Source organism: Perca fluviatilis, chromosome 2 (genome assembly GCF_010015445.1).
Source record: "Perca fluviatilis chromosome 2, GENO_Pfluv_1.0, whole genome shotgun sequence".
Classification (NCBI taxonomy): Eukaryota; Metazoa; Chordata; class Actinopteri; order Perciformes; family Percidae; genus Perca; species Perca fluviatilis.
Genome location: NC_053113.1, coordinates 28,522,156 through 28,542,221, shown reverse-complemented (window position 1 = coordinate 28,542,221; position 20,066 = coordinate 28,522,156). Strand labels below are relative to the sequence as shown.

General features: G+C 39.8%; 1 protein-coding gene across 6 annotated transcripts in view; it reads left to right on the top strand.

The window, feature by feature from the left end:
- zgc:172282 (leucine-rich repeat and fibronectin type III domain-containing protein 1-like protein) overlaps positions 1–18,451 on the top strand; it is a 196,360-nt gene extending 177,909 nt beyond the window's left edge. For 5 of the 6 annotated variants that reach the window (XM_039785642.1, XM_039785633.1, XM_039785597.1 and 2 more), the window contains one exon: positions 17,552–18,451. The gene's annotated coding sequence lies outside the window, so the exon portion shown is untranslated. Of the gene's footprint in view, positions 1–9,576; positions 9,709–17,551 lie in introns of all 6 variants that reach the window. The other variant, XM_039785624.1, reaches the window with a different exon arrangement.
- The last annotated feature ends 1,615 nt before the right edge of the window (positions 18,452–20,066 follow it).

The window sequence follows — 20,066 nt, the reverse complement described above, 5'->3', positions numbered from 1 at the left end:
TCAGCCTGACACCAATACCACACCACCAACATGAACAAAGAGAATGTTGTTTGAATGAGAAAAAGTACTTTTAGGGTGAAAATGCCTTCCCATTTAATCTTTTCCCAAGAAAAAATAACCTATACGCCAAATAACAAAGAAGAGTCCATAGGTTGTTGTTTTATCTTTTGTGTTTGTTTGGTAATTTCATTTTGATATCTGCCATCAGTGGACTTGTACACACTATCCTATTATGCTAATAGAAAATATGAAACATTCAAAGGACAGGTAAAATAGTGAGATAACAGTGATTTATGCTGCATCTGTGTTTTGACTAGACAGCGAACCAAAGACATGTTTTATCCTGTAAGTGATGGTTAAAAGAGGTTGCAGGGACCACCAGTCATGACAGGTGTCTTCAGTTTTAATTTACATTTCAATAACAAAGAGACACACTTTCGTTGTTTGTTTAGTAACAATAGCAATGAATCACTCAATCAGTCTTTCTGGTCCTGATACACAGACACAAGTACCAGAGTGGCGTTCACTGACACATAGTTATAATCTCTTTATGTATGCGTGTATGTGTGAATATGTGTGTGTGTGTGTGTGTGTGTGTGTGCGTTTGTGTGTGTGTGTGTGTGTGTCCGACAGCATGAACAGTATGATTATTCCAGATGTCAGACACCAGAAGCTGTTTGCACAAAACATTTCCTCTCTCTTGTCCATTTCTTACATGCATGAGTGCACACACACACACACACACGCACGCACGCACGCACGCACGCACGCACGCAATTTTTCGTCTCCAAACGATAACAAAAAAAGAAAATCGAGAAAAACTATTTTTAAAAACTATAATTTTTGTAAGTAAACTTATTTTGTCTTATGTTCTGACACTCACACTTTTGCTCCTCCCCCCCGTTTGTGGTATCATGAGCGCGATCATAGACTGTAGTGCGCGAGTGAAAAATGGGGGTATCAAACTCCGTTGTCTGGGAAAAGTTGTGATTTAAAGGTCCCATGACATGGTGCTCTTTGGATGCTTTTATACAGACCTTAGTGGTCCCCTAATACTGTATCTGAAGTCTCTTTCCCGAAATTCAGCCTTGGTGCAGAATTACAGCCACTAGAGCCAGTCCCACAACGAGCTTTCCCTAGTATGTGCCATTTCTGTGTCTGTTGCAACTTTCAAAAAGTCAATGAGTAATCATTTTAAATAATCACGATTTCAATATTGGCCAAAATAATCTGGACTATTATTTTCTTCCATAATCGAGCAGCCCTAACAAACAGACAGACACAGACACACAGACACACACAGGGCTGAACGATTAATCGCATTTGCAATAATATGTAAAAATTTGATTTCCTAATCACAAAGGCTGCAATTTGGTCACGTGACTCGAGAGAGCAAAGCAGTCTGCACTCCGCAGAGAAAGCGTCAACTTGGCACACTAACGCTACGCCGTACCTTGACCTGTTGTACAATGGCCTCAGGCTCGACAGTTGTGATGAAATGTTGTGATGATGCAAACAGAAACCGCGACCTGCACGTGTGCCAGTACCCGATCCGTTCCACCTGCAAAGCGTCTCCTAAGCAAAGAGGTTGAGACGGACCACGGAGTGAAAACAATGAAAAGTACGCTCTTAGAGTCTGTCAGCACACGTTTCAGTGAGATCTATTCGGATCCTCTGCACTTCATCGCGACTGTACTTGATCCGCGTTATAAAGACCATTACTTGGATGCGGAAATAAAGCAGGGCGCACGAGAAATGATCCAGGCCGCGATGGATGCGGAGAACCCGCGTGGAGACGGAGCGCGCATGGAGCAGCGCCCAGCGCAGGAGATCAGAGCGCAGAAAAAAAGACTCGTCTCACTGCACCAGATGAGGGGCATGCACACTCGTTGTCTGATATGTTCAGTGAAATCCTGCAAGAAAGTGCCTCAAATAATAATAATAATAACAACAACAACAATAAGTAAGCTATTCTGTTCTTAGGCTACTATATACTGTATGTGACTATCAGATTGTAGCCATATTTCTGCTAGATATTTTTTTAATTAAACTTTAATATTAATTTATACAATTGCAATGCCTTGATTTTAGTAAAGTTAGTACACAGTCATAGCCATAAATGCAATGGTACTAATAATTGGCATAACTTCTTTTGGTGTTTCGGTTTTCGGTCTTGGTTTCCTCTTTTTCGGTTTTGGCCAAGAATTTTCATTTCGGTGCATCCCTAAAGAAGATGATGCGCAGCTTCAGGTATTGAGCAAAACCTGTCTTGCTAACGTTGCTACCTCACGGGGTAACACTACGAACCTGTATCGGCACTTAAAAAAAAAACAACACAAAGCCATCTACGACAGTTGCATGGCTAAAATGCCGAGCACCAGTTTGTCAAGTAAGCAAAATACCACCCGACAGGCATCACTCACCGAAATGTTTGAAAGTGTAATGTTAACTCCATATGAACTTACTTTAAAACGGAACGAGGAAATTACTCAAGCAGTAACAGAGTTTATCACCAAAGACATGATGCCCCTTAGTATGGTCACTAAGCCTGGGTTTACGGCTACACAGAGTGTCTGTTTAGCACCGGAGGAAATATAGGGACTTGCACTCGTCATCTAAACCAGCAAAAGTGGATCTGCAGGTTTTCCTAGCAAAAAAAACCTGTGAGCTACTGAGAACCATACAGTAAGTATAATAATAATAATAATAATAATAATAATAATAATAATAAAATAATAATAACTTATTTATATAGCGCTTTTAATGTGGAGATGTTTTTAAGATGAGAAAAGGTGGATTTGGTGATAGATTTGATGCAATAATGAAGTACCCTGACCGGAGCGAGAAATTGCTTACTGTGTGATCAGGATCACTATGGCTGGTAGTGCCATACTCACTGCACTTTAGTCTGCGTTGTGTGTTGCTGTTACTGACTAGAGAGAATTACGATTCATATTTAGATATTAATGTTCAGACAGTGATTACATTCAACTTTGAGTTACCTAAATATTTTCAAAGGAACAGGCAGATATTTTGTTTTGTTACTGACTGGAGATCAGTAATATATATATATATATATATATATATATATATATATATATATATATATATATATATATATATATATATATATATATACACATACACACACACACTATATTTTTATTTAACTGTCTAGTAAAGTTCAAAGAAAAAAGTGCAATCCACATGTTTACATATGTTTATTACAGTAAATAATAATGTAAATACTAGTGCTTTCAGTTAAACGCGTTAACGCAAACCCATTTTAACGGCGTCAATTTTTTTCACATGCTGTTGCAACAACTAGTAACGTTAGAAAAATTACAACACCACACCGGATCTAGCTAGACCGGAAACAAAACAACAGGCACGCCGCACATACTTGTTTGGGCTTGCGAACCGGCCAAAGAGTAGCAGGCTAACGTTACATTTTGAGTGGATGGCGAGTGCAAGACGCCAAAATGGATGCCAATTAGGGATGGGCGATATGGCCTAAAATCCATATTGCGATATACATTGCAGCCTCTTGCGATAACGATATATATTGCGATATATAAATTATAATAGAACCATTTCAGACCAGGTTACATAGACCCTAAGGAAAACCAAACTGCTAAATGTATTTTTTTTTAAAGAGAAAGAAACATAGTATGTAGTTTTGAGAACATTTATTGTTCAAAACTGTAATTATACAACATAATGTTGCAGATAAATAAAATACAAGTAAACTAGTTGCAGAGACTTTGACAAAGAAAAAGCTTAAAGTATTGGGTGTCTTCTCTTTAGTGCAAACCATTCTAAAAGGCACTACACTTAGTTAGTTTAAGTCCTTGGTTCTTAAATGCCACCCAAGATGGAGAGAACAGGACAAACTGGTGTCTGCTTAGTTAAGGAACAGACACTGTACTGGAAATACTTTCAGTATTAGGCAAAGATGCACAGATATTTTAAATAAAAACATATTTCAAACAAAGTTTCTTACCTGCAGCCTAATGTAACTCATTTGCACACACACACACACACACACACACACACAGTGTGGGCCGGTCTGATAATAGTTATACATTGCAAGTTGTTAGCGACACCATCCGGCGGCCTGGCGCCGCTGCCTGCTGGTCAAACTGTGCAGCCTCTGCTCAACCCGTACGGCAGGGGTCGTAAACGTCCCGGTACATTTTTTTGTCCCACTCCGCCGCTGCACACACGGCTGTATGTTCAGCGGGGAAGTACAACGTCTGCAAACACAGGCTGCCAAGATCCCAGTCGTCCGTTATATAGTGAATGGTCAGGCTGGTGAAAGGCTCCATGGTACAGCTCGACCACAGGTCCGTTGTAGCGGCTTAAATCCAAACCAAGTCCAAATAATGGATGTTGCACCGGTCTTTTTCACCAGCTCCTTGTTTCGCTTTTAGTCATGTTTACTCAAGATGACAATGACGCGTTGCAGCCGGTTGCAGCTTGTGGCTCTAAACTTCGCGGGTAGATTGCGTCATCAACATGATTTATCGCGATAGTGCAATATAATTAAAATCTCTATCGTAGGCCAATTTTGTATCGTTTATATTGCATATCGTCTATATCGCCCATCCCTAATGCCAATAAGATTCTGAATGGTAAGTTTACTTTTAAAAAGTTGCCAAATGGTTCCATTGACAAGACAAAAGTGATCTGTGTGTTTTGTCGTTGTGAACTGAGCTATCATCAGACCCGTCGCCAGACCTCAGTCTTAAGGGGGGCATATGAAATACATGGGAGGGCACAATTATTATTAGCGTACAGTACGTATATTTATAATAATCATATACTCTTGTTATACTATTCGCACGTAATCATCACGTTAAACATAACCAACAGCAATATGACCAGGTAGCCTATATAGCCTACAACACATTACATAGAAGCGATGTTATGACTATCCATAAAACACTTGACTATACAACATATTAGATGTAACACCAGAAGCATCTCTCAAACATTGCATTTTAAAGCAGTCAACAGAAGGATATGCATTGCTATGCATGTGCCATGAGACACACACGCACGCACGCACGCGCACGCACACACACACACACACACACACACACACACACACACACACACACACACACACACACACACACACACACACACACACGCACAGAGACTTTGAACCTACCGGTACTTTGAGTGGAGGCAGCATGTCCTCTCTTCAGTCCCTCCTGTCATTTCAAGCTGCATGCTTATTTAAGCCCTTGTCTGTAAATCTTAAACCCCTTAATGAAGAAGGTCGCGTCCGATTATACAGATGTGAATTTCCTGCAGGCCTAACAAAATGCGGAGTCCTTTTCCACCGAGTAGCTTACGCAAGCCAGTCCCTGTTCAAATACCAGCTAGAGGAAAATTATCGGGGTTTTTTTAACCAAACATTTTGACTGGATATTTCCTCAACACAACCTGTTTGGGTTTCTCCGTCACACCCCCTGATTCAACAGTTAGTTGTGGCCCAAATGCTGCCCCAGTCGCAGTTGCACTTGACCTGCAGGTCCTGCCAGGCCCAGGGTCGGGCTCCACGGAGCTACTAGCATCAGGCTCAGACTGTCGTCCAGGGGCTCCTTCTCCAACGACAACATCAGGAGGCGTCGGTGCCGTATCCAATTTGGCAGAGGAGAATGTTGGTGGGCTTTTCAACCACTTACGATATCCATGACGAACTGAAGCGAGTAAGCCGGCGAAAACTCATCCAGCTTTCAAAAATGTGCGGTAACTGTTGAGCGGCTACACTGACAAAGGCTACGTCACGTCGTAGACTAACTTTCTTTTTAGTAAGGCCGTGATAGGCTGTTGCAGTGTAGATTCCCATCAATCAAACAAAAATCACACCATTGTTTATTTATATTTTTAATGTTTTAATGATAAAGAATGCAACATTAATGCAACACAAAATTAGCAACTATGATAATATAAAATTAAAGTAATTTTTTTAAGAGGTCTGTGCCTCAAGTGGGGGGGCACAAGCATTTTTGGGGGCGGGCCCGGCCCCCTATGGCCCGCCCATAGCGACGGGTGTGGCTATCATCGCAGCACGTTCAGTCTGAAATACCACATGATGATGGCCAAGCACAAAGCTAAACCAAAGCCGGTCTACGGAAAGCCGTTCCACTCCCTATCCAGCCCCATTGTACCGGATTTGGTTGCAGTTCCATCAGAGTTCCACTGGGGGTGATCGCGGTCCAGTGCAAAATGAATGGGACTCTATGGAGCTAGACGGCTAAATTTGTCTCTTTCGCCTGATTGTCGTTGAGAAACCTCAGATTTGATTGTAGTTTTTGCAAGTTCAACATGGGTTATAGGTCGAAAGTTGAATGAACGAGTACTTATGTCCTTTTGATTTCTTACAGGGTGAGTCGTTGTTGCCCATTACACGCTAGCATTCTGCTAATGAATGCTGATTAGTCAGTGAAGGTCTGATTACAATCGGAGATCCCGCTTGACGGCATCTGAAGCAGAGCCTGAATGTCAGAGTGAATATTTCGGCGTGGTCTTTAAAACATTAGCAAACCTCTTTCTAGCATGTGTATTAACAGGGAGAGCCTTACCTGTTAGCTGTGTTGTCGATGCCTCGAGAGAAAAAAGGAAGCGACTCAGAGCTTGCCGGTAAAGCAGTATCTCTGGCCGTATATGTGTATGACGTCATTGACATTTTAAAAGGCTTTTTAGAACAAAAAAGCGACTTTAAAAAAATCTAACACCCAGCAGTGTGTATTTTCTTTGCCTCCCCTTTCGAATGCCACATTCAAATTACTAGACAAAAAATTATATCCTGAGAAAAGTGGATTTTGAGGGGTATAGCTCCATAGAGCCCCATTCATTCTGCACTGGCCTGTGAGCCATACGGAACTCTGGTGGTACTGCAACCAGTTCAGAAGCCGGAAGTAACGAGGGAGTGGAACTTCTTTCTATATTAGAAATTCTTTGGCTAAACCGAATTCTCCGCCCCCTCGTCAAAGCCAGGCGACAAAAGCACAAAGCAAGCCGATGCATAATGATAAGAGCATTAAAATGAGAAAAAAATAATGGGACAAAAAGAAATCAAGGGACATTTAGAATAGATAAAAATGTGCGATTAATTGCGAGTTAACTATGACAATGTGATTAATCGCGATTAAATATTTTAATCATTTGACAGCACTACTAAATACTACTAAGTGTGATAAAGCCACATGTTTTTATATTTCTGCAATCTGCACTGTAGTTTGTGTGATTTGTTTCTGACTTTCATATAAATGTTTACACCAGGCTTGGTCAGTGCTCAATATACTACTGTGATTGAAGTAGTTAAATAAAAGATGTCATTCATAAGTTCATGCATCACATAATTTCATTATCACATACAGTACAGGCCTGGCTTCCAGGAAAGAACAGTTTGTTTAATCTATCTAATCTTGTGTTGTTCATACTATACAATGATTTATTGCTCGTCTTTGTTGAATAATACAGAAGAAAAAGAGCTTAACAAATAATCGCATATTAACAATCACAATATCGGTGAAAAGAATCGCAATTAGATTATTTTCCAAAATCGTTCCAAAAAAAAAAAAAAAAAAACCCACACACACGCGCGAGAGAGAGAGACTACATTTGATAAATACACAAACTAAAAGCATAGTATAAAAATAGATCCCATATCAAAATAAAAATAGCTCTGTAAAGTATCATCTATCGCCCACCTTTATCCTGAGATTCTCTGGTTGCAGTTGTTGTTTTATTCATATAAAACGTTTGGATGGATCATATGCTGCATTTTTTATTTTTCGCCTGACTGACAAGCTTATCGACTGCTGGGTACGTAAATGATGGAATTAAAGGATTTTAGCCTGTAGTAATTTACAGTATCTGACAAAATAATTATGCATTTTGTTACATCAGAGGGATGAGATGGAGTGGTGGAACAGGTAGAAAGGACATGTGATTTTTGTGATCTCTATAGTTACAATCAATATGGTTGTCATGCCAGGAAAATGTATTAATTTCATACCAACTTTTTGGAAGTTTTAAATGTTAAACCCACTTGGGACTGTAAAACCTCTTCCTTGGCATCCTATTATCTATGTGTCTTGTGTGCAAAAACAATGATTATTTGTAATCATTATAAAAGACACAATGGCAGATTTTGTAATGGCCTTTCCAGACTTCACGTTATTAGCTCCATATTGGCCAGATTATATTAATTTATGTCTTTGTTCCTCTCTTGTTACAGATATGAGAGAGGCTTAACTGTGACTTCGACAAGTTCTGTGATGCCGATTTACAAGAGTGCATCACTCCAAATCAGCATTGTTTTAATATGTTGTCCTCCTGTTTGAGTGATGAGTGGAACATAAGAAAATGTATCATCATCTGTACCGTTATCTCCGGCAAAAAAATGTAGGATTTATTTCCCTTCTTTCTCTTAGTCATAAAAGTGAATAAAGCTTGCTCGATGCTCCGCAGACACCTTGATGATGATGATGATGAGTGACTGATCCATGTTGTTCCCTCCTCTTCGACACTGTTCACTGATCTTTCCCCCGACGGAACAATTCCCTCCTCCCCATATGTGGAGGAAGTGTAGTGGTCACCGAGGCACATTAAAAGCTCATTATCTTGACTGAAATATGTCCATCTTGTATGATTATGAATATGGAGATTCTTCTTCATTTGAGGGGAAACACTTGGAGAAATAGTTTGACATTTTGGGAAATGTGCTTATTCGTTTTCCTGCCGAAAGTTTGATTAGACAAATGATGCCACTTTCATATTTGTAAACTATAAGGCTACAACTAGCAGCTGGTTAGCTTAGCATACATTAACATTAGACTTGAAACAGGGGGAAACAGCTAGCCTCCACAAAAATGTAAAATCAGTAAGTTGTGGTTCTACAGCGGTTATGTGCAGAAACATTTCTTGCCAAGGCACTTAGGAAATCATTGCGAAACTAACTGTTTCCCCATGTTTAGTCTTAATGCTAAGCTAAGATAACCAGCTGCTGACTGCATTATTATTTATTTAACGGACAAATCTGAGATTGGTAGGTTTCTTCACATTTAAGAGAGATAGAGAGAGAATAACCGCATTTCACAAAATGTTGAACTATTCCTTTAAATATGTTCACTGACTGTGTGTTATATTGCTCTGCAACAGAACAGTGACATGTTGATTATTTTAAACTCTCAAACCCACATAGAATGATCTGGTAATCCCTTAACTGATTATGTGAACGAGACATACGTGTTATGTTGCACATAGGTCTCATCACTATTTTCACTTCATGTGACAGGTTCTTATCTGTGGCCATTTTTGCAGCAGCAACCATTTAGTTTATTTTCTTTAATTTGCAGAGGCTTGAACGAGACTGTAGTTGTTATTACAAACTTACTGTGGAAGAGATGCAATGTATGTGGGCTGATGGGGCCATGCTACGACTTCCATTTCAAGCAGCATGTCACATCTGGTGCCTGATGTAGCGGTGATGCAGCTAGGCATGACCATGCATAGATTGATGCATTTGTACTCAGCTGTCTGACATCTCTTTCACAGACACACACAGTTTCCAGATCTAAAAATGACCCTGGGTTGTCCGACATATCACTGCTGGATCCTGCACTTATTACACATGACTTTCCTGCTGTGAGTGAGAAGCATTCAGAGGAAGAAAAGGGGAGAGCACATGTAAGTGTGTGTGTGTGTGTGTGTGTGTGTGTGTGTGTGTGTGTGTGTGTGTGTGTGTGTGTGTGTGTGTGTGTGTGTGTGTGTACCCCAGTGTTGTCCGACCTGTGCTGATGTAAGTGTCCTACAAGAGTACGGCAAGGTGCCTGCGGTTAAGAGAAGAGAAAGAGAGCAAAGGGAGTGGAGAAAAGATAAAAGTGAGAAGGAAGCGCAAAGGGAGGACAGGAAGCGGGGAGAAAACAGAGAATGAGAGATAGATGGAAGAGGGACAGGTTCAGATGCACTGGGACCGAGGAAAAAAGGGATACAGTGAGAATATGGGGGGAAAAAGGTCAAAAATAGATTAAACAAGAGAAAGAGGAGCAGGTCTCTGTGAGATAATTCAAAATTCACGCTTGTTCAGTGTATGTTGACATGGTCTTCTGGTATGTACAGATGCTCTATCAGTGATCTTATCATGCCAGTATGGCTTCTTAAATTGCACTGTTGGGGGAAGAGCGAAATAGGGGAGAGAGGCTGAGCAAGATAAGCAGCTTTCTGAATAAGAGGAGGCAAAGGAGGATGGGAAAAGACAAGGATTAAAAAAGGAGACAACGGAGGATAGGAGATGCGAAGACGACGGCAAGAGTTAAGGAGGAGGAAGAGGAGGAGAAGAAAAGGAAAAGAGGGGAGAACAGTGCGTGGGATGTGCGGAGGATTACTCAAGTGTATATTGAGCTCTAGCTGTATTGTGCAGTGAGGTGTCTTTGGTCCCTCAGAAAGAAAACATCATAGTATGAATAATAGATGAAACATGCATACTGTACACACAATGCATGTTTATTTTTGTGAGTGTTTATTGTGTGACTCCTTTTCCCCTTTTAAACGGTTTTTGCCATGTATTATGCTAAAAAATGTGTCCCAGAGTTATTCAGTGGATGGATTCATGTGTCAGTCACACTAAAAAGATGACATTTCTGTCTGCCACCCACCCAGGAAAAACATCTGGTTAGTTGCGAATACTAAACTACTCTGAAGTGGGGTGCCCGGATAGCTCAGTTGGTAGAGCGGGCGCCCATATGTAGAGGTTTACTCCTCGACACGGCGGGCCCGGGTTCAACCCCAACCTGCGGCCCTTTGCTGCATGTCATACCCCCTCTCTCTCCCCTTTCATGTCTTCAGCTGTCCTGTAAAAATAAAGGCTGAAAATGCCCCAAAAAATAATCTTTAAACTACCCTGAAGTGGCCTAAAAAAAAAATGCTTTCTGGGCAGTGTTCAGCTCTAAAATGTGAGCACCACTGGGATTTGTTTGGCAAAAGATCCTCAGTGTTCCAGCGTCAGCTTGTGAAGGTCAGCTGCATATTCAGCGGTTTAAAATCACTGCTGTTGATTTGTGTATTCAATGAAAGTCTACAGCCTGCCACCTTTATCCCATTAAATCGATTTCAGAATGTGAATTTTAAAATAGGAACAGTGATGATTTTCACAACTCCGTGCGTGTAATATTACTTCAGTGTACCAATGCTTTTACACACATTTCAGTGTATTTGCACCATGTCTTAACAATGAAAACCATGCTAAATTATGAAACAGTACTGAATAGAGTACAACAGTCAGACACATGCATACTGCAGCGCTGAAAGTGATTTAAACTTTTGGCTCTGGAAAGCAGAATAATCGTTAAATGGCACTGAGAGCCTGTGATGCCAATGAGGGAGCAGCGATTATATTTGAAGTCATTTTAAAAATTAAACACGATAGCAACCGAAACTCGCTGACATTTAGTGATACACGGACTTGTAAAAGTGTGTGTGTGTGTGTGTGTGTGTGTGTGTGTGAGAGAAAATGAGAGAGAGAGTCAGTATAGCAGCAGACGCTGCAGAGAGCAAAGCTATAATTGGATGCTGCAGATTTACCACTCAGCAATAGTTGATGTATATGGCGTACACCAGCTTTAGCTGAATCTCATCAGCGGCACAGAACTGGAACTGTTTGATGCATGGTGCACCTTCAAGATGCAGATGCAAACAAATGAAAAAAGAAATGCAGTAGCACCATTCAGCAGGTTTCAAAATGAAACTGCAAAACAGAAAATACCTTTATCCATTTACATATAAATGGCGGCAGCTGTGTTTTCTGAATGCTAACTGCATATTTCAATGATGAAAATGTTGAAGATTGTTACCGCACTCTGTTATGTACTTCACAGCAAGAGCCCAATATACAGTGTGGCGTAGTAATAGAAAGTTTGGTACAGCAGCTGGTATTACTGCAGTGCATTATGTAGGTTTACATTAATTTAAAGGCATTTAAATGCAGTATGACATAGGCTGCACGATATGACCCAACATCAAAATCACAATTAATTGCAGATTTTACCTCGATAACAATAAATGAACGATCATTTAATTTTTTTGTGAATCGTTTTTTTGTCCTCATAGTTCATTGGCAAGGTTTATACTGTAAATAGGCTCAAATATTGAAGGTGAGTTATGTTTTCTCACCAAAGTGCTTACGTTTGTGATTTTAAAATAATTGAAGGAAACACAAAGCGGAAAATATTATGGTTATTTATTAAAAATGTATAAAATTGAAATGAAAGCACACATTGCTTGAAATGAAAATGTCTTGTGAAAAAAAAAAAGTCACATTTTCGTTTTATAAAAATTATCAAAATTATCGTCATGGGAAAAATACGTCCATAAAAGCTTCAGAATTTCGATGTCGATACAGTTTCGATTAATCGTCCAGCCCTAGTATGACATGAATTAACCTAGTTTAACTTTAATTTCAAGCATCGCCCCTCACACCAAAATGCATGCAGTGTGACACTTTTTAAATTACATCCTCGTCTTGATGTGCTTAGTTACATCTTATATTGCCTTACAAGTGACAGATGATGTAAAGTGTTAATGAAATACCCACTAAATCAACGGCAGAGCAAGCACTCACACATCTTTTGAATACAGGGACTTTGAGTAAGTACCCTTCCATTTATCTCTCTCTGCAGAAAGCCATTTCCTTCTACAGGTAGGAGAGAAAATGGGACTTGTTGTTCGATTAAAATCTTGCAGGTTTAAGGTTTTACCTTCAGAGCGGCTCTATGGCTGTTATATCGGCAGATTTACACCAAAAAAGCTGATGCAGTTTATTTGTGTTGGGGGGAGAGTGAGACGATGGTGAATTTAGAGAGAATTTGGAGATTGGAGTCATTTAGGTGTTAGAAACATAGTGCTCTGTGCGGCCTATTGGTTTATTGGCAGATTCAATGCTTTAAGAAAATAATGGCGTCAGTAGTGGCAGGCTGAATTTTAGAATTGAGGGACAATTTTTAGTTTTAATGTCAGGCTGAAAAAAACTCTGGAGTTAGTGTTTTTGTAGTTGCCAAAAGCTCAGTTTAATACATTACAGTCTTGTTTAGATAAGTTTACAGGTAAAGGTGTTGAATGTTTATTTTGCATTAGATGCTAGAATTAATATTTTTGTTAACAGGGTTCGGGGATTATTCTGTTTCTCACACAACCCAGGATTGTTTTGTCCACGTATTGTGCAGTTTGGACCAAAGACTATAAATGCATTACTATTTTATATGTTAAATAATGCATCAGTGGCTTGAAATAAAAATCATGCAGCAGAGACCTCCATATAATGCTAAATATTGCTTTAATTTTGCAATATACCCTAGGGAATGCTGTCTGAGATAAAGACATTCGCTTAGAAACCAAAGCAGTGTTATTTTATCCTCACCATGATAAGATTAGATGTCTTTTTAAATAATCATCATTGGAAGTTCAAGTAAAATTAAAGTATATGTCAGATGAAGTGGTGGTTCACATTAATCAGAGAGTACTTTCATGTCTCTTTGTCAGTACAATTCATGCACATGTTGCAGTTTATCAAGATGGGCTGGCAGTGGTTGAATCACTTGAACCAACATTAAGTGGAATTTGTAGCCTCGAGTGAGAGTGCATAACGAGTCAGTTCAAATGTCTTGCATCTCATTTTGGGTGTAAGGAGCAGGGCTGACGTGCTGCAACGTCCCGTCCTGTTACCGAAAGGTTGAAGAAGAGGGTGGGCAGTAATAAGGAACAATGGCTAATTCATTGCTTTGTCATGAATCTGTTATGAAATGGGAACAGTTTCCACTGTTGATGACCTCTCATGTAACACAAAAAATCATGTTCACCGCTGGGCCAGCTGTGACAGGCAGTGATGTCGACTGCAGAACCTCAGTAGGGGCCCATGCCAGGTCATTTAGACTCACTACACATTTAGTCCAAAAATAGCACTTTGTACTTTATTTATGAAATACACCAGTATAATTACACTGCACACTTCACGTTATCTAAAAGGAAAGGGTGCTTGTTGATTTTTGTAACATGCAAGTCGACTTTTTATAACGGTGCAAATGAGGCTGTATTTACAATGCAATGTTTACACTCATTTTAGAGTAAAATTATGCTTGCGCTTCTAGCTGCAGGGACCATGTTTTATTGCAAACCTTATTTATTGGAATATAGTATCTGTCAATCCTTTCTGAAGAGAAAATATATATGCAAAAAAGAAGTAGCAACAGTCAAATATCATTTCCTCTGCATAATCAGTGTGTTGTGTGAACAATGGGATTATTGGAATCCATTTTTTATGTGTAGTTGTGGCATTTTATGTGTTCATGTGAAGGTACTCAAATATAGACAGACTACAACCATTTTAATCGCAGTAAAGAAAAATGTCCCTTAACTGCACAGATATACAGTGGGGCAAAAAAGTATTTAGTCAGCCACCAATTGTGCAAGTTCTCCCACTTAAAAAGATGAGAGAGGCCTGTAATTTTCATCATAGGTACACTTCAACTATGAGAGACAAAATGAGAAAAAACAATCCAGAAAATCACATTGTAGGATTTTAAATTAATTTATTTGCAAATTATGGTGGAAAATAAGTATTTGGTCAATAACAAAAGTTAATCTCAATACTTTGTTATATACCCTTTGTTGGCAATGACAGAGGTCAAATGTTTTCTGTAAGTCTTCACAAGGTTTTCACACACTGTTGCTGGTATTTTGGCCCATTCCTCCATGCAGATCTCCTCTAGAGCAGTGATGTTTTGGGGCTGTCGCTGGGCAACACGGACTTTCAACTCCCTCCAAAGATTTTCTATGGGGTTGAGATCTGGAGACTACTACTCCAGGACTCCAGAGGGGGGGGCTTGACATGCTGATAACCCCCCCCTTTTCTTCCCCGGCGGTTTTTTTTTCTTTTTTCAAAACCCCCCAGCCGTTTCATCTTCAATGCCCTTGCTGATGGAAGGAGGTTTTCACTCAAAATCTCACGATACATGGCCCCATTCATTCTTTCCTTTACAAGGATCAGTCGTCCTGGTCCCTTTGCAGAAAAACAGCCCCAAAGCATGATGTTTCCACCCCCATGCTTCACAGTAGGTATGGTGTTCAGCATTCTTTCTCCTCCAAACACGACGAGTTGAGTTTTTACCAAAAAGTTCTATTTTGGTTTCATCTGACCATATGACATTCTCCCAATCCTCTTCTGGATCATCCAAATGCTCTCTAGCAAACTTCAGACAGGCCTGGACATGTCTGGCACTGCAAGATTTGAGTCCCTGGCGGCGTAGTGCGTTACTGATGGTAGCCTTTGTTACTTTGGTCCCAGCTCTCTGCAGGTCATTCACTAGGTGGGGACCGTGTGGTTCTGGGATTTTTGCTCACCGTTCTTGTGATCATTTTGACCCCACGGGGTGAGATCTTGCGTGGAGCCCCAGATCGAGGGAGATTATCAGTGGTCTTGTATGTCTTCCATTTTCTAATAATTGCTCCCACAGTTGATTTCTTCATACCAAGCTGCTTACCTATTGCAGAGTCTTCCCAGCCGTGTGGAGGTCTACAATTTTGTCCTGGTGTCCTTTGACAGCTCTTTGGTCTTGGCCATAGTGGAATTTGGAGTGTGACTGTTTGAGGTTGTGGACAGGTGTCTTTTATACTGATAACAAGTTCAAACAGGTGCCATTAATACAGGTAATGAGGGGAGGACAGAGGATCCTCTTAAAGAAGAAGATACAGGTCTGTGAGAGCCAGAAATCTTGCTTGTTTGTAGGTGACCATATACTTATTTTACCGAGGAATTTACCAATTAATTCATTAAAAATCCTACAATGTGATTTTCTGGATTTTTTTTTCTCATTTTGTCTCTCATAGTTGAAGTGTACCTATGATGAAAAGGCCTCTCTCATCTTTTTAAGTGGGAGAACTTGCACAATTGGTGGCTGACTAAATACTTTTTTGCCCCACTGTAATTTCCTTCACTTCAATATTCACAGAGGAAACTCAGTGTCTCTTAAAATGTAAATGCAACTTAAAAAAAGGGGACATCATCTTCCCTTGGAGGTAAACTTGGGAGTGTTGTATATTTGTGCTTTGGGATTCTCTGCGTATTCTCTTGGGAGGCCCAGCCTGGACTCCAGGCTCATTGGGAAACTGCCTTATGATTAAAAGCTCTATGTAATGACTCCCGCATTGTATAATATTAAGTTGTAATTTTACCGATGTTTCAGTTTACTGCAGGAAGCCAAACTTATGAGCCTTCAAAATTCTGAAATCTGAAATATGGTGTACTGGTGATAGTGCAGTGCAGTGCTAATATTGGACAGGAAGTGTTGATTTACCACCGTCAAGTACCAGGCAGCACACACTTGTTTAGTATGTAACATCATCAAAAGTGCAACAGACTGCAGACCCAAATTTGCACCTTGTGTCCAGAGAGTTGCTGTTGTGCTAAGTCATCGCGTAGAGCTTTATTGGGTCGGAGAGGAGCTGATTTGATTGAGGATTAATACTGCTTCTTGCAAATAACATTGGCATTTTGAAATGAGGCCAGCAGTGGGAGATTTTTTTCAAGTTTAACAAGGAGTTTGGTGGGTGGGCCAATCGCTTTCCATCACATTTTCCCCATTAATCTATAGTCACTTAGCAGAATGCAAATAATAATTTGTTTCTGTTTGTTTTTGGAAATCCTGTTATTTTACAGTTTTACGTGACAAGCAGAATGCAGAGATGATATAAATCAGTCAAAAGTTGAACTGAAATGTGAGATTTTCTTTTTGTCAAACACTTGATTTCACTGGATTTCAACCAAACAGGTCCAGTATCTACAGCAAAGCTCTACGAATAAGAAAGCCAGCAATTTGGTTGACTGTCCATCACTGTGTTAATCTTCCTTTTTTCAAATAGAAAACAAAATTAATGTGAGTAACTAATATGGGTTGTAGAGGTTTTCTCATCTGAGCTTCCCAGAAAGTACCGGCCTGTCATAGCCACCCCTATACATGTTCAGATGGATGAAGTGCATTTTGTGAAGTGTAATCAGCTGCTGATTTGGCCTGGTCTGATCCACAGAGATGCAACTGACAGAGAAAAGCTGTGTGGACATGTTTAGAAAAATAAATCTCACACACACACACACACACACACACAACACACACACACACACACACAGGTTTTCCCATGACACACAAAGCACAAATGTTCTCCAGACAAACATCTTTTTGCTCAAGGCTGAAAATAAAGGCGTGTTGATAAACTCTGCTTTACAATTGAAAATCTTCAGATATTTATTCTTTGCATCAAAAGATTACATCAATGTTACCTTTGTTCATGTTTGGAACTACTGTACATATCGCAGAATTCAAATCAAATTGGTCTATACCCCAACCACCTTTAGCCATGACTTACACAAGTTTTGATCAATATTTTATTTTGCAACCAACACAAACACAGTATTTGAAACATATTTAACTGTAAACAAAGTCAAATGCAAGCTAATTGCTTTCTTTCTCTTTTTGTCTTTCTTTAGCTCAGATCCAGTGATCAGGAGAAAAGCCACGTCTCAAGTCAAGAAGAAAACATGAACAGATAAGAGAAAAAAAATGAAGTAGCGGGGAATCACAGCCAAATTGTGTCAATTTCAGCCTTCATCCTCGTCAAAATCCTCATCACCGACATCACTGAATAAGCTTATAGGCCCAGAGTTCTACACTGGAAATCTAAATACTTTAATATGACGAAAAATGCTGTGTGCCCATTGATGACTGCACCACCTGCATTGTTAACATCACAGTTATAGTCATACAGGCCCTCTGCACATCTTCATTACCACATCCTCATTCTCATTCTAACCGTGGAGTGCGTTTGCGTGCACACAGCATGATGGATAACAGGTCACATCTCACCTAATGTTCTGTTACATCTTAATGTGTGACTGACCAATATCCCTTTATATCAATCATCAGAATGACCAAGGTTCTCTATACTAGCATCTCTCTCATTATTCCTATGCTTTGACATCATGCTGGTTATAGTAAATGTGACATGTGGTACATACTGTAGGTGCCATCTCGGATATGTACTGTCCATATGAGTGTGTGATTGCGCTCGCCGCCATTCCCATTCATCATTATTATCATGATGATTGTAACCTGCAGAGATGTAAGTTGGCAAAAGAGCAAATAGACAGAGAACCTCAAACCCTTCGACCCATCTCAGAAGATACGCACCCAAAAAAAAACAAAAGAAAAATGCAAGCTTTGTTTTCACTTTCTCCCCCTCTGTCCTCCCCTCACTTTTTCTTTGGGCTTTATCTTTTGTATTTGTACATAAAGCAATTTCAAATCTTATAGTTTTGTACATGTAATTTTTATGGTGTGTGGAATTTTTTCAATAAAATAAAACAAAAAATGGGCGATTGTCTCCTACACTGGCTGCATTGTTTCCATCTTCTTTCTGAAACTAGCTCCATCTTTAGTTGTGTTGTAGTTGCCAAAAAATATAAAGTTTTCAATTTTCAGTGACGATCAACATTAATCACAGTCATTTCAATAGACAGTGTAATGTCATGTTCTACCACACCGCTTGAATCAGGACTGAATTTCAACTTTAAAATGTGTTAATGTTGTTGAGGTGTAGGCTGTGGGTGAACATAAATACATGAACAAATGGATTAATGAAGAAATAATGACTGTCCAATTCAATCACCAACAACATATGTTTTAAGAATAGCACAGATAATTTTGTGACTCCTCTCTATTCCCTTCTATACTATCATATGATTGATGTGTTTTTTCACCAAATGAAAAGGTCTTATGTGCATCCTACTTTTTACTTGAGAGTGATACATATAATTAAATCTAAATATTCTAATAATAACAGGGTGCATGCCAGACTTCCACAATGTGCAATGCTAGACATTGTGGTGAGCTAATCACTGCCATATTTGAAATTCTAGTTAAAGCTGCTGTAATCAGTATGGGCCCCTTTAGGGACACCCTATGCCGCCTTACATTGAATAAAAAACAGTAACCATACAGGTAAAACATACAGGTAAAACAGTAGAAGATGAAAAGACACTAGTACAGCACACTAACTAAATTGTGGTGCTAGAGGGAATCGGACAGAGAGGATGGCTATCAGAGTGAGTAGGCCATTTTACATTAGGTATGGATCAAATGAAACCACCTGACTGCTGTTCCCCTTAGCACTACAGAGCTTCATACGGCCAGCAGTTTTATCGTTCTGGCTCACTCTCACAGCTCTCATCAGGGCCGTTTTTGGCCACAGCAGGCAGCTGTTTTCAGCGAAAAGCTCTGATAAGCCCACGGTACACTACCTGCAGAGCAAACTGCACACACAGTTAGCAACTATCTGGTGAACACAGTGGAACACATTTAGCAGCTAAGAACCAGATATTTCCCTCTGGAGTTAATGAGATCAGACGAGAGATGAAAAAAAAAAGTGAATATTGGACTTACAGGTGGACAGACACACAGCTCCATATAAATGTTGATGCTTAGTTTGGTTACTGCAGATTAAATGTTACATGTTACGTTAACGTCAAAAAAATATTAAGCAATGTACAAAAGCAAGAAAGGATGATGTGTAGCACAGATCCCCATATGAGTCTCAGTGTGTTGAGTGTGGCATTCTTTAGACATGTATACAGCGCATTCGGAATATGCATCTCAATCAGGGTTTTTACTGCAGTTTACGGCCTCTTGCCTGTTTACGGCTTATGGTCAGGTCTGTGCATTGCTATGTTTGCTGTACACAAACCAACCAGCCAACAGTTTGCAAGGCTGCGGACCCCGATAAGGAGAAACACAGCTGCTTTTAAATGTTATCACTAGCTATGTTTCCATCGACCCGTTTTTATCCGAATTAAGTGATATCGAATGAAAAATGCCTTATGGAAACAGTAAAATCCGACTGAATTTCATGAATATCGACTCAAATGAAATACGTTCGGTCTCATCGGATTTTCTCTTGATCGATACGGCTTATGCGATAAACGCTGATGGAAACGTTATTTGCCGAAT